Below are 26,055 nucleotides of genomic sequence, written 5' to 3' on the forward strand. Positions count from 1 at the left end.
TCATTGTTAGTGTATAAGAATGCAACTGATTTCTGCACATTGATTTTGTATCCTGCAACTTTGCTGAATTCATGTATCAGTTCTAGCAGACTTTTGGTGGAGTCTATCGGATTTTCCATGTATAATATCATGTCATCTGCAAAAAGTGAAAGCTTGACTTCATCTTTGCCAATTTTGATGCCTTTGATTTCCTTTTGTTGTCTGATTGCTGATGCTAGAACTTCCAGCACTATATTAAACAACAGCGGTGACAGTGGGCATCCCTGTCGTTTTCCTGATCTCAGGGAAAAAGCTCTCAGTTTTTCCCCGTTGAGGATGATGTTAGCTGTGGGCTTTTCATAAATGGCCTTTATGATCTTTAAGTATGTTCCTTCTATCCCGACTTTCTCAAGGGTTTTTATTAAGAAAGGGTGCTGGATTTTGTCAAAGGCCTTTTCTGCATCGATTGACAGGATCATATGGTTCTTCTCTTTTTTTTTTGTTAATGTGATGTATCACGTTGATCGATTTGCGAATGTTGAACCAGCCCTGCATCCCAGGAATGAATCCCACTTGATCATGGTGAATAATTCTTTTTATATGCTGTTGAATTCGATTTGCTAGTATCTTATTAAGAATTTTTGCATCCATATTCATCAGGGATATTGGCCTGTAGTTCTCTTTTTTTTACTGGGTCTCTGTCTGGTTTAGGAATCAAAGTAATACTGGCTTCATAGAATGAGTCTGGAAGTTTTCCTTCCCTTTCTATTTCTTGGAATAGCTTGAGAAGGATAGGTATTATCTCTGCTTTAAATGTCTGGTAGAACTCCCCTGGGAAGCCATCTGGTCCTGGACTCTTATTTGTTGGGAGATTCTTGATAACCGATTCAATTTCTTCGCTGGTTATGGGTCTGTTCAAGGTTTCTACTTCCTCCTGATTGAGTTTTGGAAGAGTGTGGGTGTTTAGAAATTTGTCCATTTCTTCCAGGTTGTCCAATTTGCTGGCATATAATTTTTCATAGTATTCCCTGATAATTGTTTGTATCTCTGAGGGATTGGTTGTCATCATTCCATTTTCATTCATGATTTTATCTATTTGGGTCATCTCCCTTTTCTTTTTGAGAAGCCTGGCTAGAGGTTTGTCAATTTTGTTTATTTTTTCAAAAAACCAACTCTTGGTTTCGTTGATCTGCTCTACCGTTTTTTTAGATTCTATATTGTTTATTTCTGCTCTGATCTTTATGATTTCTCTTCTTCTGCTGGGTTTAGGCTGCCTTTGCTGTTCTGCTTCTATTTCCTTTAGGTGTGCTGTTAGATTTTGCATTTGGGATTTTTCTTGTTTCTTGAGATAGGCCTGGATTGCAATGTATTTTCCTCTCAGGACTGCCTTCGCTGCATCCCAAAGCGTTTGGATTGTTGTATTTTCATTTTCGTTTGTTTCCATATATATTTTAATTTCTTCTCTAATTGCCTGGTTGACCCACTCATTCGTTAGTAGGGTGTTCTTTAACCTCCATGCTTTTGGAGGTTTTCCAGACTTTTTCCTGTGGCTGATTTCAAGCTTCATAGCATTGTGGTCTGAAAGTATGCATGGTATAATTTCAATTCTTGTAAACTTATGAAGGGCTGTTTTGTGACCCAGTATATGATCTATCTTGGAGAATGTTCCATGTGCACTCGAGAAGAAAGTATATTCTGTTGCTTTGGGATGCAGAGTTCTAAATATATCTGTCAAGTCCATCTGATCCAATGTATCATTCAGGGCCCTTGTTTCTTTATTGACTGTGTGTCTAGATGATCTATCCATTTCTGTAAGTGGGGTGTTAAAGTCCCCTGCAATGACCACATTCTTATCAATAAGGTTGCTTATGTTTATGAGTAATTGTTTTATATATCTGGGGGCTCGGGTATTTGGCGCATAGACATTTATAATAGTTAGCTCTTCCTGGTGGATAGACCCTGTGATTATTATACAATGCCCTTCTTCATCTCTTGTTACAGCCTTTAATTTAAAGTCTAGTTTGTCTGATGGAAGTATGGCTACTCCAGCTTTCTTTTGGCTTCCAGGAGCATGATAGATAGTTCTCCATCCCCTCACTCTCAATCTAAAGGTGTCCTCAGATCTAAAATGAGTCTCTTGTAGACAGCAAATAGATGGGTCTTGTTTTTTTATCCATTCTGATACCCTATGTCTTTTGGTTGGCGCATTTAATCCATTTACATTCAGTGTTATTATAGAAAGATATGGGTTTAGAGTCATTGTGATGTCTGTATGTTTTATGCTTGTAGTGATGTCTCTGGTACTTTGTCTCACAGGATCCCCCTTAGGATCTCTTGTAGGGCTGGTTTCGTGGTGACAAATTCCTTCAGTTTTTGTTTGTTTGGGAAGACCTTTATCTCTCCTTCTATTCTAAATGACAGACTTGCTGGATAAAGGATTCTCGGCTGCATATTTTTTCTGTTTAGCACACTGTAGATATCGTGCCAAGCCTTTCTGGCCTGCCAAGTTTCAAAGGAGAGATCAGTCACAAGTCTTATAGGTCTCCCTTTATATGTGAGGGCACGTTTATCCCTTGCTGCTTTCAGAATTTTCTCTTTATCCTTGTATTTTGCCAGTTTCACTATGATATGTCGTGCAGAAGATCGATTCAAGTTACGTCTGAAGGGAGTTCTCTGTGCCTCTTGGATTTCAATGCCTTTTACCTTCCCCAGTTCAGGGAAGTTCTCAGCTATAATTTGTTCAAGTACCCCTTCAGCACCTTTCCCTCTCTCTTCCTCCTCTGGGATACCAATTATGCGTATATTATTTTTTTTTAGTGTATCACTTAGTTCTCTAATTTTCCCCTCATACTCCTGGATTTTTTTATCTCTCTTTCTTTCAGCTTCCTCTTTCTCCATAACTTTATCTTCTAGTTCACCTATTCTCTCCTCTGCCTCTTCAAGCCGAGCTATCGTGGTTTCCATTTTGTTTTGCATTTCGTTTAAAGCGTTTTTCAACTCCTCGTGACTGTTCCTTAGTCCCTCGATCTTTGTGGCAAGAGATTCTCTGCTGTCCTGTATACTGTTTTCAAGCCCAGCGATTAATTTTATGACTATTATTCTAAATTCACTTTCTGTTATATTATTTAAATCCTTTTTGATCAGTTCATTAGCTGTTGTTATTTCCTGGAGATTCTTCTGAGGGGAATTCTTCCGTTTGGTCATTTTGGATAGTCCCTGGCGTGGTGAGGACCTGCAGGGCACTTCCCCTGTGCTGTGGTGTATAACTGGAGTTAGTGGGCGGGGCCGCAGTCCGACCCGATGTCTGCCCCCAGCCCACTGCTGGGGCCACAGTCAGACTGGTGTGTGCCTTCTCTTCCCCTCTCCTAGGGGCGGGATTCACTGTGGGGTGGCGTGTCCCGTCTGGGCTACTTGCACACTGCCAGGCTTGTGTTGCTGGGGATCTGGTGTATTAGCTGGGGTGGGTAGGCAAGGTGCACGGGGGCTGGAGGGGCAGGCTTAGCTCGCTTCTCCTTAGGTGATCCACTTCAGGAGGAGCCCTGTGGCAGGGGGAGGGAGTCAGATCCGCTGCCGGAGGTTTGGCTCCGCAGAAGCACAGAGTTGGGTGTTTGCGCGGAGCGAGCAAGTTCCCTGGCAGGAACTGGTTCCCTTTGGGATTTTGGCTGGGGGATGGGCGGGGGAGATGGCGCTGGCGCCTTTGTTCCCCGCCAAGCTGAGCTCTGCCGTCCGGGGGCTCAGCAGCTCTCCCTCCCTTTGTCCTCCAGCCTTCCCGCTTTCCGAGCAGAGCTGTTAACTTCTGACCTCCCAGACGCTAAGTCGCGCTTGCTGTCGGAACACAGTCCGTCCGGCCCCTCCGCTTTTGCCAGCCAGACTCGGGGGCTCTGCTTGGCCGGCGAGCCGCCCCTCCGCCCCGGCTCCCTCCCGCCAGTCCGTGGAGCGCGCACCGCCTCGCCGCCCTTCCTACCCTCTTCCGTGGGCCTCTAGTCTGCACTTGACTCCGGAGACTCCCTTCTGCTAATCCTCTGGCGGTTTTCTGGGTTCTTTAGGCAGGTGTAGGTGGAATCTAAGTGATCGGCAGGACGCGCTGTGAGCCCCGCGTCCTCCTACGCCGCCATCTTCCGGAACCCCCCGCTAAACCACATCTTCTTTATCCATTCATCAGTTGATGGGCATTTAGGCTTTTTCCACTATTTGGCTATTGTTGAGAGTGCTGCTATAAACATTGGGGTACAACTGCCCCTATGCATTAGCACTCCTGTATTCCTTGGGTAAATTCCTAGCAGTGCTATTGCTGGGTCATAGGGTAGATCTATTTTTAATTTTTTGAGGAACCTCCACACTGTTTTCCAGAGTGGCTGCACCAGTTTGCATTCCCACCAACAGTGCAAAGAGTTCCCGTTTCTCCACATCCTTGCCAGCATCTATAGTCTCCTGATTTGTTCATTTTAGCCACTCTTACCAGCATGAGGTGGTATCTCAGTGTGGTTTTGATTTGCATTTCCCTGATGAGGAGTGACATTGAGCATCTTTTCATGTGCCTGTTGGCCATCTGGATGTCTTCTTTAGAAAAGTGTCTATTCATGTCCTCTGCCCATTTCTTCACTGGATTATTTGTTTTTCAGGTGTGGAGTTTGGTGAGTTCTTTATAGATTTTGGATACTCATCCTTTATCCAATATGTCATTCCCAAATATCTTTTCCCAATCCATCGGTTGCCTTTTAGTTTTGTTGATTGTTTCCTTTGCAGTGTAGAAGCTAGCAAAGCTATCTTTCAAAAAAATGAAGGAAAAATAAAGCTATTCCCATATTTTAAAAATTGAGAAAAAATTTTTCTAGCCAACAAAACCTATAGGAAATACTAAGGGAAGTTCATCACACTGAAAAAAAGTGAAACCAGATTGTAATAAAAAACAAAGAACATGAAAAAAACAAAGAGCACAAGTAAAGGTAGTTATGTAATTACAAAAGACAGTAGAAATGCATACTTTTCCTCTTTCTTTCTCTTAAATTATTTTAAAAGTAATTGTTTCATATGTATATAATGTATTATTGGGACAAAAATATATGAAACTGTAATATATTTGTCAATAATAGCACAAATGTGGTGGGAAGGAACAAAGTTGTATTGGGTTACAAAAATGACTCCATAAATAATAAATAAAATGGCTAATATAACCAAATCTATAACATATGCTTCCTCTAATTTCTTTTCTTTGATCTTTCAAAAGATAAAATTTTATGAAGTAATAATTATAACATATTGTTGGTTTGTAACATTATAAATATAAATCTACAATAATAATACCATAAAAAGTGGGGAAAGGGAATACAGCTATATAGGATTAAGCTCTATATTTTACTGGAAGTAAGTAAATATAAATCTGAGGCTGGCTTTTCTAGAAAATATGGCAGTGGAGAAAGAGGACCCTAGGCTTGTCTCATTCCATGAACACTAGATAACTATAAACTCATTCTAAATACCCCAGAAATAAAGCTTAAGACCTACAGAACAAATTCCATAACTAGATGGAGAGAAGAGAAGAGATCACATTGAAGACGTTAGAAACTGTAGAAACATGGTTCAGAAGAGAAAGGAATCATAGGTGCTGTGGAGGGGAGGGAGTCAAGGTCTTAGAGAAGGGTGAGAGAGAGAGGAGAACACAGGAGAACACACAAGAAGAACATTACCCCAAAGCCATTTTCTGGGAAGATGAGAGGGGCTGATTTTTATGATTTCTTGCAACCATCAGGTCTTAAAGACTAGAGTGCTAAAGGTCAGTAGGCTTGGCTGGGATAGAGCCCTGAGGGTACTGCCCTATTCCCGGAGAGAAGGCAAGAAAAAACCACAGGGGTAGACAAAGTGGAAATAGTGATCTGAAAAAAAATCTGGGATACACAGGGAGGAGATTATTCCCTCTTCTTGGAGCCCATCTCTGAGAGACAGCCTTCATGGAGATACCTCACTGGGGACAAAGTAGCCTCTGACTCCATTTCTTTCCCCCAATCCTCAGGATAAATACATAGCCACCTGCAGGAAGTAGCAAAGCACTGACAATGGCTGCATATCTTGCTTACACAAAGTCCCAACCCCTGTGCTCTGGCAGGACTGCCCTTCTCAGTCTAGCCTGCCTCAATCCCAGTGAGGTGGGCCCCTTCACCAGAAGACCATTACAAACCCCTGCTGACCTGGGAGTTTTGCAGAATTTCAGTTCTAATGGAAGTAGTATCAGCATCATTTCACAAGCAGACCAGATCACACCTCTTTAAAATGCACCATATTCTGGCCAAGGACCAAACACTGCCCACTGCAGGCAAGGAGACACTCTGCAGATGATTGGCTTTAAGAATAGAGCAGCCAAAACACAACAACAGAGTGTATGCAACACATACCAGAGACATTCCATGAAACGCCAGGCTCTGGACACTATATGACCACTTCTACATAAAGCCATTATGCTCAGAAAACATAACTGACTTTTCTAACAATAAGAGACTTGGACAAAATGCCAAGACAGAAGAATTCATCCTAAATGAAAGAACAAGATAAGGTCATGATGAGATACCCTATCCAAGTGAAACAGAAAGAAGTAATATGCCTGATGGAAAATTTAAGGCAACAATCATAAGGACATTAGCTGGGCTTAAGAAAAGAATGGAACACTTGAGGAGGACACTACAGAAATAAAAGAGTTAAAAAAGAATGAGTCTGAAATGATAAATGCAATAACTGAGTTTGGAAACAGGCTTGATGCAATGAACACAACGCTGGAAGAAGGAGAAAAACCAATAATTGATATAGAAGACAAAATAACGGAAAATAATGAAGGTAAACAAAAGAGAGAAATAATAATCATGGAACATGAGCATAGACTTAGGAAAATCAGTGACCCCTCAAATGTAATAACATTTGTATTGTAGGAGTTTCAGAAGAAGAAGAGAGAGAGGAAAGGAGGCACAAGGTTTATTTGAGGATGTAATAGCTGGAAACTTCTCTAATCTGGGGAAAGAAACAAATATCCAGATCCAGGAGGCACATACAACTCCCATGAAAAACAACAAAAGTAGGCTAACACAAAGACACAGTGTAACTAAATTTGCACAACACACTGATAAAGAAAAAAATCTTAAAAGCAGCAAGACCAAAGAAGTCCTCAGCTTATAAGGCTGAGAAACTGCACATTTGTCAAAAGAAACTTGGCAAGCTAGAAGGGAGTGTCATGTTATATGCAAAGTGCTGAATGGGAAAAACCTTCAGCCAAGAATAGTCTTTCAACAAGGCTATCATTAGAATAGAAGGAGAGATAAAGAGTTTCTCATACAGTCAAAAACTAAGAAGTTTGTGTCCACTAAACCAGACCTACAAGAAATATTAAAGGGACACTTTGAATGCAAAGGGGAGACCACAAGTGACAAAGAAATGAAAGAAACGAGAAAATCTCCAGAAACAAGTAACAAAATGGCACTAAATACATATCTGTGAATAATTATTCTTAATGTAAATGAATTATATGTTCTAATAAAAACACATAAGCTATCATAATGGATAAAACAGGACCCATCAATATTATGCTGATACAAGAGACTCATTTTAGACCTAAAGACACCCACAGATTGAAAGTGCAGGGATGGAGAAACACTGATACACAAATAAATGTGAAAAGAAAGTTGGAGTAACATACTTAAATTGCACGAACTAGACTTTAAAACACAGACTGTAACAAGAGAGAAAGAAAGGCACTATACCATAATAAAGGGGACAATACAACAAGAAGATCTAAAAGTTTTAAATATATATGTACCCATCAAGGAAGCACACAAATATATAAAATAATTAATACAAACATAAAGGGACTCACTGATAATAATACAATAATTATAGGGAATTTTAACATCCCTATTACTGCAACAGACAAATCCTCTAAGCAGAAAATCAACAAGGAAACAATGGCTTTAAATGACACACTGGACCAAATAGACTTAACAGATATATTTAGAACATTTCATCCTAAAGCAGCAAAATGCACATTCTTTTCAAGTGCACATGAGACATTCTCCAAAATGGATCACACACTAGGTCAGAAATCAGGCCTCAACACATACAAAATGATTGCAATCATACCATGCATCTTTTCTGACAACACTATGAAAATTTATGAAACTTAAAGTGAACCAAAAGAAAAATTATTAAAACACCACAAATACATGAAGGTTAAGCAACATTGTTACTAAACAATGAATGGATCAACCAGGAAATCAAAGAAAAAAATTTTTTAAAAATACATGGAGGCAAATAACAATGAAAACACAATGCTCCAAAACCTTTGGGATGGAGCAAAAGCAGTCCTCAGGAGGAAGTATAGGGCAATAGAGGCTTACCTCAAAAAGTAAGAAAAATCTCAAACAACCTAAGCTTTCACCTAAAGGAGTTAAAAAACCCAACAAAGCCTAAAGCCAAAAGAAGGAAAATGAAAAAGATTAGAGCAGAAATAAATGATAAAGAAAGTAAAAAAATAAAACAAATCAATCAAATGAGTTCATTCTTTCAAAAAATTAATAAAATTCATAACCTCCTAGGCAGACTTATCAAAAAGAAAAGAGAAAGGATGAAATTAATAAAATCATAAATGAAAGAGGAGAAAGAACAACCAACACCAAAAGAAATACGAACAATTAGAAGAGAATATTATGAAAAAGTGTATGTCAAAAAATTGGACAACCTGGAAGAAATCGATAAATTCTTAGAAACATATAAATTTCTGAAACTGTAACAGGAAGAAATACAAAACTTAAACAGACTGATAACCAGCAAATAAATTGAATCAGTAATCAAAAATAAACCAACAAACAAAAGTCCAGGACCAGATAGATTGGCAGGTTAAATTTACCAAATATGTAAACAAGACTTAATACCTACTCTTCTGAAAATATTTCAAACAATAGAAAAGGAAAGAAAACTTCCAAATTCATTCTGTGAGGCTAGTATTACCCTGACACCAAAATCAGACAAAGACTCCACTAAAATAGAGAATACAGGCCAATATCCCTAATGAACAAGGATACAAAAGTTCTCAATAAAATACTAGCAAGAAAAAATTTTAAAATACATTAAAAGAATCATTCAACATGATCAACTAGGATTTATTTCTGGGCTGCAAGGGTGGTTCAATATTTGCAAATCAATCAACCAGATACACCACATTAATTTTTTAAAAAGCATGAAAACATATGATCATTTCAGCTGATGCAGAAAAAGTATTTGACAAAGCATAACAACAATTCATGATAAAAACCCTCAACAAAGTAGATTTAGACACAACATACCCCGAAATAATAAGGGCCATGTTTAAAAAAAAAAAACACAACTAATAACATCCTCAATGGGAAAAAAACTCAGAGCTTTTCTTTATGGTCTAGAACAAGATAGGGACGTTCATTCTCCACACAGTTATTTAACATAGTAGGGGAAGTCCTGACATCAGCATTCAGACAACAAAAAAGGAATAAAAGATATCCATATCGGCAAGGAAGGAGTAAAACTTTTACTCCTTGGAGATGACATGATACTCTATAGAGAAAACCCAAAAGACTCCACCAAAGAATTGCTAGAACTGATACACAAATTCAGTAGAGCCACGCAATACAATATAAATTTATAGAAATCTGTTGTATTTCTATACACCATTAATGAAGCAACAGAAAGAGAAATCAAAATATCAATCCAATTTACAATTGTACCCAAAACAATAAGATACTTAGGAATAAACCTAACCAAAGCGCTGAAAGACCAACACTCTTAAAAGTATAAAACACCGATAAAAGAAATTGAAGAAGACTCAAATAAATGGAAAGATATTTCGTGCACATAAATTTGAAGAACGAATATTGTTAAAATATCTATACGACCCAAAGCGATCTACACATTTAATTCAATCCCTATCAAAATACCAACAACATTTTTCACAGAGCTAGAACAAGCAATCCTAAAATTTTTATGGAACCACAGAAAACCCTGAAGAGCCAAAGCAACCTTGAAAAAGAAAAACAAAGCTGGACGCATCACAATTCCAGATTTCAAGTTGTATTACCAAGCTGGAGTGATCAAGACAGTATGGTACTGGCACAAAAATAGACACATACATCAATAGAACAGAATAGAATACCCAGAAATGAACCCACAATTATATGTTCAGTTAATCTTGGGAAAACATGAATGAATAGCCAATGGGAAAAGTACAGTCTCTTCCAGAAATGATATTAGGAGAATTGGACAGTAACACGCAAAACAATGAAACTGGACCACTTTCTTACACCATGCACAAAAATAAATTCGAAATAGATTAATGAACTAAATAGGAGACTTGAAATCATAAAAATCCTAGAAGACAACACAAGTAGTAGGGTCTCTGACATCAGCTGTAGCAATATTTTTCTATAAATGTCTCCTAAGACAAAGGGGAAAAAAATAAACTATTGGAATTTGATTAAAATAAAAAGCTTATGCACAGCAAAGGAAACAATAAATAAAACTAAAAGAAAACCTACAGAAGGAGAGAGGTTATTTGCAAATAACATATCTGATAAAGTGTTAGTATCCCAAATACATAAAGAACTTTTAAAACTCAACAACCAAAAAGCACATAATCTAATTTTAAAAAGGGCAGAGGATATGAATATGCATTTTTCCAAAGAAGACATCTGATGGCCAACAGACACATGAAAAATTGCTCAACGTCACTGATCATCAGGGAAATACAAATCAAAACTACAATGAGATACCACGTCACAACTGTCAAAAGGGCTAAAATCAACAACACAAGAAAAAACAGGTGTTGACCAGGATGTGGAGAAAGAGGACTCTCTTGCACTGTTGGTAGGAATGTAAACTGGTGCAGCCTCTTTGGAAAACAGAATGGCGGTTCCTCAGAAAGTTATAAGTAGAACTACACTATGATCCTGCAATTTCACTACTAGGTATTTACCCAAAGAATACAAATATTAATTCAAAGGGACACATGCACCCCAATGTTTATAGCAGCATTATCTACAATATCCAAATTATGGAAATTGCCCAAGTGTCCATCAACTGATAAATGAATAAGGAAGACATGATATTTATATACAATGGAATATTATTCAGCCATAACAATGAAATCTTATCATTTGCAACAACATGGATGGAGCTAGAAAGTATTATGCTAAGTGAAATAAGTCAGTCAGATACCATATGATTCCATATGTGGAATTCAAGAAACAAAACAAATGAGAAAAGGGAGGGGAAGGGAGAGAGAAGCAAACCAAGAAACAGACTTTTAACTATAGAGAACAAGTGGATGGTTACCAGAGGGGAGGTAGATGGGGGAATGAGTGAAATAGGTGGTGGGGATTAAGGAGTGCACTTGTGATGAGCACAAGGTGTTGTAAGGAATTATTGAATCACTGTATTGTATGCCTGAAACTAATATTACAGTGTAGGTTAATTCAAAAAAGAAGAATTCAGGACTCTTTCTGAGATGGCTCCCATGTGCAGATTCTAGTGGGTTCCCTTTTAAAAAAAAACTTAATAAAAAAGTGATATATAACCATAAAAAATAATGAAATCTAGCCATTTTCAAGAATGTGGGTGGAGCTAGAGGGTATAATGGTAAGCGAAATAAGCCACTCAGAGAAAGACAAACACCATATAATTTCACTTATATGAGGAAATTAAAAGACAAATCTAATGGAGGAAAAAAGAGAGACTCCCCCCAAAACACACCCTTAACTACAGAAAACAAACACAAAGTTGAGGAGGTGGGGGAGATAGGTGAATTTAGTGAAGGGGATTAAGAGTACACTTTTATTTCTTTTTTTTAAATTTTATTTATTTATTTTGAGAGACAGAGAGAGAGAGTGAGAGAGGAGCAGAGAGAGAGGGGAGAGAGAAAACCCCAAGCAGGCTCCATGCTGTCAGCATGGGGCCGGATGTGGGGCTCAATCTCATGAACCATGAGATTATGACCTGAACCAAAATCAAGATTCAGACTCTTAATGGATTGAGCAACCCAGGTGCCCCTGGGTAATTGTATTCTTAACGTTTTCAGGAACTTCCATGCTGTTTTCCAGACTGGCTACACCAGTTTGCATTCCTAAAAACAGTGTAAGAGGGTTCTCCTTTCTCCGCATCCTCACCAACATGTGTTGTTTCATGTGTTGTTAATTTTAGTCATTCTGGAAGTTGGGAGATGATATCTCATTATATTTTTGATTTGTATTTCCCTGATGATGAATGATGTTGAACATCTTTTCATGTGTCTGTTAGTCATATAATGTCTTCTTTGGAAAAATCTCCATTCATGTCTTCTGCCCACTTCTTAACTGGATTAATTGTTTCTTCAGTGTTGATTTTTAGAAACTCTTCATAGATCTTGGACACTAACACTTTATCAGATGTGTCATTTGAAAATATCTTCTCCTATTTTGTAGGCTACCTTTTAGTTTTGTTGATTGTTTCCTTCTCTGTGTAGAAGCTTTTTATCTTAGTGAAGTCCCAATAATTTATTTTTGTTTTTCTTTCCCTTCCTTCTGGAGATATACATACCTAGTAAGAAGTTGCTGCAGCTGATATCAAAGAGGTTGAACCTGTGTTGTCCTCTAGGGTTTTGAGGGTTTCCTGTCTCACACTTTGGTCTTTCATCCATTGTGAATTTATTTTTCTGTATGGTGTAAGAAAGTGGTCCAGTTCATTCTTCTTCACTGGTTGAGTTTTAAAACTCCAATATTTAAGGACCTGGCATGGCATGGACCCATCCTGGACCTTTAGGGGAGGGCCTTGCCACCATGGGACTGGTGCAGGTTTGTCTCAGAAGCATAGTAGCACCAATTCAAAGGGTCATGGAGTTTGGAGTAAAGCACAGCAAAGAGCTGGTGTCCATGTTAGCTGACCTAAGCAGGTGTCTCTGCCCCTATACTGAGTCTGGGGGAAGGTAATGGTGCCGGCCAGCTCTTTTGTCCCAGGAGAGGCAATGCCATCTCTCCCAGATGTGCTCCAAGAAGGGGGAACTGTCTCTCCCACTGCGTCCCAGGAGAGTCTCAGATTGTGCCATCCGCTCCCAGGCTATCTGCCCTTCTTCTCCCACAGAAGAACTGCAGCACCCTCAGGGCTCCACACCAGCCACACCATGGACCTTTAAGATTTATCTTCGAACACCGCTGGTTGTAAAAACTCACAAAAGCCAGCCCTTCTCATTTTCCCAGTCAATGGTAAAGTGTTTGGGAAAGTGTTTTCCTTGTGTGATTCCCTGTATGTCTCTCTCTCTCTCTCTCTCTCTCCGTCTCTCTCTCTCCCTCTCTCTCTCTCTCCTCTCTCTGTGACCAGGGATCCCCCCCATTTCACATTACCTGTGATCCATTTCTTCCCCAAATCACATCTCTGCACCTCCTACCTTCCACAAAGTGGCCTCTTCTCTACCTCTAGTTGTGCAGTTTGTTCATCAGTCCTTAGATCTTTGACCATCCAGATTGCTTTCCTGAGTATTCAGAATGATTTGATACTTATCTAGCTGTGCTCAAAGGATGAGGCAAGCCAGGGTGCTTGTGTGGCTCAACTGGTTAATCATATGGCTCTTGATTTCAGCTCAGGGTCATATTATGTTTCATTGAATCAAGCCCTGCACTGGGCTCTTCACTGACAACACAGAACCTCCTTGGGATTCTCTCTCTCCCTGTCTCTCTCTGTCCCTCTCTAGCTCATGCAATCTCTGTCTCTTTCTCTCTCTCTCTTTCAAAATAAATAAATAAACATAAAAAAGGGATGAAGAGGAGGTCCTCCTACTAATCCACCATCTTAGCTCCTCTCTACCTGAAATTGTTGAATCATTATATTGCATACCTGAAACTAATATACTGTATGTTAACTACACTGGGATTGAAATTTTTAAAAAATTAGAGACCAGCAGAAGATGGAGGTGTAGGAGGATGCTGGGCTCACCGCGCGTCCTGCTGATCACTTAGATTCCACCTACACCTGCCTAAATAACCCAGAAAACCGCCAGAAGACTAGCAGAACAGAGTATCCAGAGCCAAGCACAGACGAAAGGCCCACTGAAGAGGGTAGGAAGGGCTGAGAGGCCGTGCACGCTGCACGGACTGGCGGGAGGGAGCCGGGGCGGAGGGGCGGCCCGCCAGCCAAGCAGACCCCTGAGACTAGCTTGCAAAAGCAGAGGGGCCAGATGGAGTGTGTTCTGACAGCAAGTGGGACTTAGCATCTGGGAGGTCATAAGTTAACAGCTCTGCTCGGAAAGTGGGAAGGCTGGAGGACAAAGGGAGGGAGAGTTGCTGAGCCCCGGGATGACAGAGCTCACTTTGGCAGGGAACAAAGGCACTAGCCAGTGCCATCTCCCTCGCCCATCCCCCAGCCAAAATCCCAAAGGGAACCAGTTCCTACCAGGGAACTTGCTTGCTTTGTGCAAACACCCAACGCTGTGCTTCTGTGGAGCCACCCCTCCGGCAGCGGGTCTGACTCCCTTCCACTGCCACAGGGCCCCTCCTGAAGTGGATCACCTAAGGAGAAGTGAGCTAAGCCTCCCCTCCTGCCCCCGTGCACCTTGCCTACCCACCCCAGCTAATATGCCAGATCCCCAGCACCACAAGCCTGGCAGTGTGCAAGTAGCCCAGACGGGCCATGCCACCCCACAGTGAATCCCGCCCCTAGGAGAGGGGAAGAGAAGGCACACACCAGTTTGACTGTGGCCCCAGCGGTGGGCCGGGGGCAGACATCAGGTCTGACTGCAGCCCCGCCCACCAACTCCAGTTATATACCACAGCACAGGGGAAGTGCCCTGCAGGTCCGAACCACTCCAGGGACTATCCAAAATGACCAAACGGAAGAATTCCCCTCAAAAGAATCTCCAGGAAATAACGACAGCTAATGAACTGATCAAAAATGATTTAAACAATATAACAGAAAGTGAATTTAGAATAATAGTCATAAAATTAATCGCTGGGCTTGAAAACAGTATAGAGGACAGCAGAGAATCTCTTGCTACAGAGATCAAGGGACTAAGGAACAGTCACGAGGAGCTGAAAAACGTTTTAAACGACATGCAAAATAAAATGGAAATGAACACGGCTTGGATTGAAGAGGCAGAGGAGAGAATAGGTGAACTAGAAGATAAAGTTATAGAAAAAGAGGAAGCTGAGAAAAAGAGAGATAAAAAAATCCAGGAGTATGAGGGGAAAATTAGAGAACTAAGTGACACACTAAAAAGAAATAATATACGCATAATTGGTATCCCAGAGGAGGAAGAGAGAGGGAAAGGTGCTGAAGGGGTACTTGAAGAAATAATAGCTGAGAACTTCCTGGATCTGGGGAAGGAAAAAAGGCATTGAAATCCAAGAGGCACAGAGAACTCCCTTCAGACATAACTTGAATCGATCTTCTGCACGACGTATTATAGTGAAACTGGCAAAATACAAGGATAAAGAGAAAATTCTGAGAGCAGCAAGGGATAAACGTGCCCTAACAAATAAAGGGAGACCTATAAGACTCGTGACTGATCTCTCTACTGAAACTTGGCAGGCCAGAAAGGATTGGCAGGAGATCTACAATGTGTTGAACAGAAAAAATATGCAGCCAAGAATCATTTATCCAGTAAGTCTGTCATTTAGAATAGAAGGAGAGGTAAATGTCTTCCCAAACAAACAAAAACTGAAGGAATTTGTCACCACTAAACCAGCCCTACAAGAGATCCTAAGGGGGATCTTGTGAGACAAAGTACCAGATATATCGCTACAAGCATGAAACCTAAGGGCATCACAATGACTCTAAACCCATATCTTTCTATAATAACACTGAATGTAAATGGATTAAATGTGCTAACCAAAAGACATAGGGTATCAGAACGGATAAAAGAACAAGACCCATCTATTTGCTGTCTACAAGAGACTAATTTTAGACCTGAGGACACCTTTAGGTAGAGAGTGAGGGGATGGAGAACTATTTATCATGCTACTGGAAGCCAAAAGAAAGCTGGAGTAGCCATACTTATATCAGACAAACTAGACTTTAAATTAAAGGCTGTAGCAAGAGATGAAGAAGGGCATTATATAATAATTACAGGGCCTATCCATCAGGAAGAGCTAACAATTATAAATGTCTATGCGCTGAATACCGGAACCCCCAAATATATAAAACAATTACTCGTAAACATAAGCAACCTTATTAATAAGAATGTGGTAATTGCAGGGGACTTTAACACTCCACTTACAGAAATGGATAGATCATCTAGACACACGGTCAATAAAGAAACAAGGGCCCTGAATGACACATTGGATCAGATGGACTTAACAGATATATTTAGAACTCTGCATCCCAAAGAACAGAATATACTTTCTTCTCGAGTGCACATGGCACATTCTCCAAGATAGATCACACACTGGGTCACAAAACAGCCCTTCATAAGTATACAAGAATTGAAATTATACCATGCATACTTTCAGACCACAATGCTATGAAGCTTGAAATCAGCCACAGGAAAAAGTCTGGAAAACCTCCAAAAGCATGGAGGTTAAAGAACGCCCTACTAAAGAATGAGTGGGTCAACCAGGCAATTAGAGAAGAAATTAAAAAATATATGGAAACAAACAAAAATGAAAATACAACAATCCAAACGCTTTGGGATGCAGCGAAGGCAGTCCTGAGAGGAAAATACATTGCAATCCAGGCCTATCTCAAGAAACAAGAAAAATCCCAAATACAAAATCTAAGAGCACATCTAAAGGAAATACAAGCAGAACAGCAAAGACACCCCAAACCCAGCAGAAGAAGAGAAATCATAAAGATCAGAGCAGAAATAAACAATATAGAATCTAAAAAAATGGTAGAGCAGATCAACGAAACCAAGAGTTGTTTTTTTGAAAAAATAAACAAAATTGACAAACCTCTAGCAAGGCTTCTCAAAAAGAAAAGGGAGATGACCCAAATAGATAAAATCATGAATGAAAATGGAATTATTACAACCAATCGCTCAGAGATACAAACAATTATCAGGGAATACTATGAAAAATTATATGCCAACAAATTGGACAACCTGGAAGAAATGGACAAATTCCTAAACACCCACACTCTTCCAAAACTCAATCAGGAGGAAGTAGAAACCTTGAACAGACCCAAAACCAGCGAAGAAACTGAATCGGTTATCAAAAATCTCCCAACAAATCAGAGTCCAGGACCAGATGGCTTCCCAGGGGAGTTCTACCAGACGTTTAAAGCAGAGATAATACCTATCCTTCTCAAGCTATTCCAAAAAATGGAAAGGGAAGGAAAACTTCCAGACTCATTCTATGAAGCCAGTATTCCTTTGATTCCTAAACCAGACAGAGACCCAGTAAAAAAAAGAGAACTACAGGCCAATATCCCTGATGAATATGGATGCAAAAATTCTCAATAAGATACTAGCAAATCGAATTCAACAGCATATAAAAAGAATTATTCACCATGATCAAGTGGGATTCATTCCTGGGATGCAGGGCTGGTTCAACATTCGCAAATCAATCAACGTGATACATCACATTAATAAAAGGAAAGATAAGAACCATATGATCCTGTCAATCGATGCAGAAAAGGCCTTTGACAAAATCCAGCACCCTTTCTTAATAAAAACCCTTGAGAAAGTCGGGATAGAAGGAACATACTTAAACATCATCAAAGCCATTTATGAAAAGCCCACAGCTAACATCATCCTGAATGGGGAAAAACTGAGAGCTTTTTCCCTTAGATCAGGAACACGACAGGGATGCCCACTCTCACCGCTGTTGTTTAACACAGTGTTGGAAGTGCTAGCATCAGCAATCAGACAACAAAAGGAAATCAAAGGCATCAAAATTGGCAAAGATGAAGTCAAGCTTTCACTTTTTGCAGATGACATGATACTATACATGGAAAATCCGATAGACTCCACCAAAAGTCTGCTACAACTGACACATGAATTCAGCAAAGTTGCAGGATACAAAATCAATGTACAGAAATCAGTTGCATTCTTATACACTAACAATGAAGCAACAGAGACAAATAAAGAAACTGATCCCATTCACAATTGCACCAAGAAGCATAAAATACCTAGGAATAAATCTAACCAAAGATGTAAAAGATCTGTAAGCTGAAAACTATAGAAAGCTTATGAAGGAAATTGAAGAAGATATAAAGAAATGGAAAGACATTCCTTGCTCATGGATTGGAAGAATAAATATTGTCAAAATATCAATACTACCCAAAGCTACCTACACATTCAATGCAATCCCAATCAAATTTGCACCAGCATTCTTCTCGAAGCTAGAACTAGCAATCCTAAAATTCATATGGAACCACAAAAGGCCCTGAATAGCCAAAGTAATTTTGAAGAAGAAGACCAAAGCAAGAGGCATCACAATCCCAGACTTTAGCCTCTACTACAAAGCTGAAATCATCAAGACAGCATGGTATTGGCACAAAAACAGACACATAGACCAATGGAATAGAATAGAAACCCCAGAACTAGACCCACAAACGTACGGCCAACTAATCTTTGACAAAGCAGGAAAGAACATCCAATGGAAAAAAGACAGGCTCTTTAACAAATGGTGCTGGGAGAACTGGACAGCAACATGCAGAAGGTTGAAACTAGACCACTTTCTCACACCATTCACAAAAATAAACTCAAAATGGATAAAGGACCTGAATGTGAGACAGGAAACCATCAAAACCCTAGAGGAGAAAGCAGGAAAAGACCTCTCTGACTTCAGCTGTAGCAATCTCTTACTCGACACATCCCCAAAGGCAAGGGAATTTAAAGCAAAAATGAACTACTGGGACCTTATGAAGATAAAAAGCTTCTGCACAGCAAAGGAAACAACCAACAAAACTAAAAGGCAACCAACGGAATGGGAAAAGATATTTGCAAATGACATATCGGAAAAAGGGCTAGTATCCAAAATCTAGAAAGAGCTCACCAAACTCCACACTCGAAAAACAAATAACCCAGTGAAGAAATGGGCAGAAAACATGAATAGACACTTCTCTAAAGAAGACATCCGGATGGCCAACAGGCACATGAAAAGATGCTCAACGTCGCTCCTTAACAGGGAAATACAAATCAAAACCACACTCAGATATCACCTCACGCCAGTCAGAGTGGCCAAAATGAACAAATCAGGAAACTATAGATGCTGGAGAGGATGTGGAGAAACGGGAACCCTCTTGCACTGTTGGTAGTAATGCAAATTGGTGCAGCCGCTTTGAAAAGCAATGTTGAGGTTCCTCAGAAAATTAAAAATAGACCTACCCTATGACCCAGCAATAGCACTGCTAGGAATTTACCCAAGGGATACAGGAGTACTGATGCATAGGGGCACTTGTACCCCAATGTTTATAGCAGCACTCTCAACAATAGCCAAATTGTGGAAAGAGCCTAAATGTCCATCAACTGATGAATGGATAAAGAAACTGTGGTTTATATACACAATGGAATACTACGTGGCAATGAGAAAGAATGAAATATGGCCTTTTGTAGCAACGTGGATGGAACTGGAGAGTGTGATGCTAAGTGAAATAAGCCATACAGAGAAAGACAGATACCATATGGTTTCACTCTTATGTGGATCCTGAGAAACTTAACAGAAACCCATGGGGAAGGGGAAGAAAAAAAAAAAAGAGGTTAGAGTGGGAGAGAGCCAAAGCATAAGAGACTGTTAAAAACTGAGAATAAACTGAGGGTTGACGGGGGGTGGGAGGGAGGGGAGGGTGGGTGATGGGTATTGAGGAGGGCACCTTTTGGGATGAGCACTGGGTGTTGTATGGAAACCAATTTGACAATAAATTTCATATATTGAAAAAAAATAAAAATAAAAAAAAATAAAAACAAACATTGTTAAAATGTCTATACCCAAAGCAATCTACACACTGAATGCAATCCCTACAAAAATATCACCAGCATTTTTAACAGAGCTAGAAAAAAACAATCCTAAAATTTTTACACAACCACAAAAGACTCTAACTGGTCAAAGCAATCCTAAAAAAAGAAAAACAAAACTGGAGGCATCATGATTCTGGATTTCAAGCTATATTACAAAGCTGTAGTCATTAAGACTGGATGGCACAAAACAGACACATAGATCAATGGAACATAATAGAAAACTCAGAAATGAACCCACAAACATATGGCAAACTAAACTTCGACCAATCAGGAAAGAATAGCAAATGGAAAAAAAAGACAGTCTCTTCAACAAATGGTAATGGGAAAATTGTACAGCAACATGCAAAAGAATGAAGCTGGACCACCTTCTTACACCATACACAAAAATAAATTCAAAATGGATGAAAGACCAAAATGTCAGATAGGAAACCATGAAAATCCTAGAGAACACAGGCAGCAACGTCTTTGACCCTGGTCATCACAACTTCTTATCAGACACGTTGCTGAAGGCAAGGGAAACAAAAGCAAAAATGAACTATTAGGACTCCATTAGATAAAAAGCTCCTGAACAGAGAAGGCAACAACCAACAAAACTGAAAAGCAGTCTACAGAATGGGAGAAGATATTTGCAATTGAAATACCAAATAAAGGGTTATAATCCAAAAATCTATTAAGAGCTTATCTAACTCAATACCCGAAAAACAAATAACCCAGTAAAGAAATGGGCAGAAGACATGAATAGACACTTTTCCAAAGAAGACATCCTTATGGATAACAGAACATGAAAAGATGTTCAACATCACTCATCATAGGGAAATACAAATAAAAAAAACTATGATGATATACCACCTCACACATGTCAGAATGGCTAAAATTAGCAACACAAGAAACAACAAGCGTTGGCAAGGATGAAGAGGAAAAGGAAACCTCTCATACTCTTGGTAGGAATGCACACTGGAACAGCCACTCTGGAGAACAATATGGATGCTCCTCATAAAACTCAAAGTAGAATTTCCCTATGATCCAGCAATTGCACTATTAAGTATTTACCCAAAGGATACAAAAATGCTGATTCAAAGGGGCACATGCACACCAATGTTTAAAGCAGCACTATTGACAATAGACAAACTATAGAGAGAGCCCAAATGTCCATAGAATGATGAATGTATAAAGAAGATGTGGCATATATATACAATAGAATATTACTCAGCCATAAAAATAATGAAATCTTCCTATTTGCAATGACGTGGATGGAGCTAGAATATATTGTGCTAACCAACATAAGTAAATTAGAGTTAGAGAAATGCCATATGATTTCACTCATATATGGACTTTAAGAAACAAAACAGATGAATATATGTGAATGAAGGGGTGGAGAAGAGATGGGAACAAACCACAGGAGACTCTTAAAGAAAGAGAAGAAACTAAGATTTAATGGAGGGAGGTGAGTGGGAAATGGACTAGATTGGTGATGGTTACTAAGGAGGGTGTTTCTTGTGATGAGCACTGGGTGTGTTATGTAAGTGATGAATCACTGAATTCTCCTGAAACCAATATTGCAGTGTATTTTAACTAAAATCTAAATAAAAATAAATAAATATATAAAAACTTCAAACACCAAAAAAAAAAAGACACATTGAGAAAAGTAAAAAAAAAAAATAGATTCACATTCCATATCAGTTCTCCTCCAAGCCCAGGTATCTCAGTGCAGACAGTGACACCTTCCCCATGGGAGCAGAAGAGTATAATGACTGCCCAACTTCACTGTGGACACCAGATCTGACCTGCCACAGCACCTGGACAATTCTCATGGACCTGGGTAGTTCCTGGAATGTTTTCATGAATCTAGACCCTGGTTCACCCCAGTGCCTGCCTAATCCAGCAGCCCTAGGCAGTTTACACTATTCAGGCAGCCTCCACAGTAGGCTCCCAATGTACTCCTGAAAACCCAGGCCCCTGGTTCACCCTGTCACTTGCTGCTCCCAGTGACCCCAGGAAGATGACATGGCACCAGGCTTGCCATAGACTCCTGGGAACCCAGGCTTGTCTCACCCCAGTGATTGTCAGTTCCAGCAGCCCTAGGTGACTCCTTTAATACTAGGTTCCTGGTGGAATCCCACTAAACCTGGCCCCAGTTCACCTGGTACCTGCTGGTTCCAGCAATCCTGGACGTGTCCTGCAGCTTCAGGCAGTGAGATTGGCACCAAACTTCTGTCAGGCTCCTATGAATTTAAGCCCCTGGTTTACTCCAATATCTTCTGGTTCTAATGATATTAGGCTCCCTACATGTCCCCAGGAATCCAGGTCCCTGGTTCATCTCAGTGTCTACTGGTTCCTGTGGCTCCAGAAAGCAACCTTTCCACCAGGTTCCCTGTGGGCTCCTGGAAACCCAAATCTGCATCTTACCCCTGTACCTTCCAGCCTGTGTCCCCGGGGGTTTCCCATACACCTAGGTACCTCCTGTGATGCCAAGATCCTGGTGACAGGCTCCTGTGACAGTGGACTCCTGCAAAACCAGGCCCGTGGCTCACCTTGACATCTGCCAGCTCCAGTGGCCCCAGGAAACCCACATGAACCCAAGCAGGTTCCACAGCACCAGGCTCCCATGAGAATCCAAGACATCATCACAACTCACTTCCTTGTAGCTCCAGAGGGCTCAGACAGCCCCCATGACCCCAGGCTCCTGGCATGCTCCTGCCAGGCACACAGCTCTAGGATTCTCTGGCTCCACCAGACTCAGGCAGCACCTATGAAACCAGGGTCCTAGTGGGTGCTCACAAACCCAGCACCTAACTCACCCCGGTGCCTGCCAGCTCCTGTAGACCCAGGCAGCATCCATGGACCCAGACAGCTTCCACAGCACTAGGCTTCAGATGAGTTCCTGTGAATCTAGGCTCCAGCTTACCCTGGCTCCTGCTGGCTTCTGCTATTTCCAGTGGTCCCAGATGACTCTCATGGCTCCTGGTAGGTTCTCACAATCCAGGACCCCAGCCCACCCCTAGGCCTGCTGCCTCTAGGGACCCCAGACAGCTCCTGCTCCTCCAAGTGGCTTTCTCATATCCAGGCTCCTAAAGAGTTGCTGCAAACCCAGGACTCCAGCTGGCTCCCAAAGCCCTAGGAGGATCCTGTGGCACCAGACTCCCAATGGGCTCCAGTGAATCCAGGCCACCATTTCACACTGGCACCAGTCTTCTCCCGTATCACTAGACTCCTTACAGGCTCTCATGAACCCATGTTCCTGGCTCATCTCATCACCAGCTGGATAACATGGCATATCCTGTGGAATTTAGCTCCCAGTGGATGGGCTTACATGAACCCAGACTCCCAGTACATCTGAACACCAACCTGCTCTTGTGGCCCTGGACAGCTCCAGTGGCTCCAGGTCTCAAATCAATGCCCATAAACCCACTCCAGGGGGGTACCCATGAACACAGGATCTCGATGTGACCCAGTATCAGAATGACTACCATGGACCCAAGCTTTTGACCCACAATAGCAGTAGGCTTCCCAAGGACTCCAGCAGCAAACCCACCCCTGGATCCCACCCCAGACTGCCCACCCTGAATCTCTGGACAGGCAGACAGGTGATGGAAGTTATCTACTAAAGTTAGTCTGTAAAGACTGGAAGAGTTGCCTACTTTCTGAAATGTGAAGATATAAATGTAAAGTCACAAATATCATAAATAATCAAGGAAACATGACAACACCAGAGGAAACTAATAAAACTCTAGTGGTTGCACCTAAAGAAATGAAGATGTATGAACTGTCTGACTAAGAATTCAGAATAATTCTATTAAAGAAATTCAGTGAACACAAGAAAAAACAAAGGGGCAACTAAATGAAATTAGGAAAACAATACATGTTAATGTAAGCCTCATGGCAACCACAACGCAAAAATACACAAAAGAAAAAAAGGAAATAAAAGAATACCACTGTAAAAAATAATCCACAGAAAAAGACAGCAAGAGGAAAAAAGAACTAGACAACAGCTGTAAAACAATGAAATAGATGGCATTAGTAAGTACTTACCCAACAGTAATTACTTTAAATGTAAATAGATTAAATTCTACAATCAAAAAGCATAAAGTGACTGAATGGATTAAAAAACAAGATTCATATTTTACCCACAAGAAATTACTTCAGCTTTAAGGATGAACATAGGTTTAAAGTGCAGGGATGGGGGTGTCTGGGTTCTCAGTAGGTTAAGCTTCTGGTTCTTGGTTTCAGCTTAGGTCATAGTTCAGATCTCATGGTTTGTGAGTTCAAGCCCTGTGTTAGGCTCTGCAGTGGCCACTCAGAGCCTGTTTGGGATTCTTTATCTACCCCTCCCCCTCTTGTGCTTCTCTCTCTCAAAATAAATAAATACATGTTTAAAAACTTAAGCGAAGATATGGAAAAGGATTACATGTCATTTAAAAAAGAGAAATTGAACAGACATTTTTCCAAAACAGACTTACAAACAGCCAACAATTGCATGAAAGTTGTACATCACTAATCATCAGGGAAATACACATAAAAGCTACAGATATTACCTCAGACCTCTTAAAATGTCTATCATCTAAAAGACAAGAGGTAGATAGTGGGATGATGATGGAATAAGAGGATCCTGAGCTCACCCTGTCCCATGGACAGACTGAGGCAACAATTATATCTATTTCAACTAATTTTGAAAAAGACCAAAGACTAGCAGAAAAGATCTTCCACAGCTAGTCACAGAGAGAAGGCCACATTGAAAATGGTAAAAGGGTCAGAGAAGTGGCCAGAAATCCAAACCCCATAATGATTAGTCACAATGGCAGGGATATCACAAGCATGGAGGAATGAGGGGATTAGATCCCATACTAAGCATCCCAAACCCTGGGGACCTGCACTGGGAAGATGAGTGCCTATAATGTCTAACTTTGAAAATCAGTGGGGCTTGACCCCAGTAGTTTTAAAAATCAGCAGGGGTGTAACTCCAGGAGGACCAGAGGGCAATAGGAACCTGCAGTTTGAAAACCACATGGAGTATACATAAATAAGATTTTTGATGAATCTTAGAATAAGAGGTGGGGCGGCAGGAATGTGCAGGAGATTTCTCCAGAAACAAAAGTGCTAGAAGATGCCATTTTTCTTGCCTCCCCTACCATAAATAGCTGGACACTTGCAGGAGTCAGTTCTAACACTCGACATCTAACTTGCTATCACTGCATGTCCAGCACCAACGTTCCCCTGCCTACCTGCCCAACCATACATGCCCATCTCAGCATGCACCCCTCTAAAGTGGCTACTCTCTCACCACACCCAGCAGGCAGCCTCAACTGGGCAGCACCCCTCCAATTGACTCCTGCCTTAGGGAAGTTGTGAGTTAAACCCACAGTTCCTGCAGCTGGTTCTCTTAGCTGGTTGCACAGAGAGAAAGCCCTGCCTTCTGGTGCACATGCACCTTTGCCAAGACTCAGTGCAGACAGCTAAATTGAGTTCTAGCCCTACCCACCAGTGAGCCCATCATAGCTGCACCCAGGACTCTCAAGAGCATGGGGAGGAAACCCTTCCCAGTGTGCCTATAGCAAGTGAAGAGAGTCATTGCAACTAGCTGGGCTGAAGGCCAGCCCCTTCTGCCAACATGCCTAGAGTAATCATGGATTGGCCTCACCAGGAGGTTGTATACAGTCCATGAGGACACCTCTGAAGTGCCTGCTCCTGGTAACTAGGGAGCATTGCACTACAGGGCACCACAGGACCTCTTCTATGCAAGACCACTACTTTCAAGACCAGAAAACATAATTGACTTACCTAATACATAAAAAAATAGAGTAAGATAAAATGAGGAGACAAAGGAATATGTCTCAAATAAAATAACAAGGCAAAATCATAGTAAAAGAGCTAAATGAAACAGAGATAAGTAATAGGTCTGATGAGTCAAAGTAATGGTCATAAGTATACTCACCAAACTTAAGAAAAGAGTGGATGCACTCAGTGACAACTTCAACAAAGAAATAGAAAATGTAAAAAAGAACACAAGTCATATCTGGAAACTACAGTAACAGAAATGAAAGAGACACTATAGGAATCAATAGAAGATTAGATGATGCATAAAAATGGGTAAGCAATAAGGAAAACAGGGTAATGGAAATAAACCAAACTGAACAACAACAAGGAATAAAAAATGA

The sequence above is a fragment of the Panthera pardus genome, unplaced genomic scaffold (assembly GCF_024362965.1).
Source record: "Panthera pardus isolate Hobbes unplaced genomic scaffold, ASM2436296v1 HiC_scaffold_27, whole genome shotgun sequence".
Lineage (NCBI taxonomy): Eukaryota > Metazoa > Chordata > Mammalia > Carnivora > Felidae > Panthera > Panthera pardus.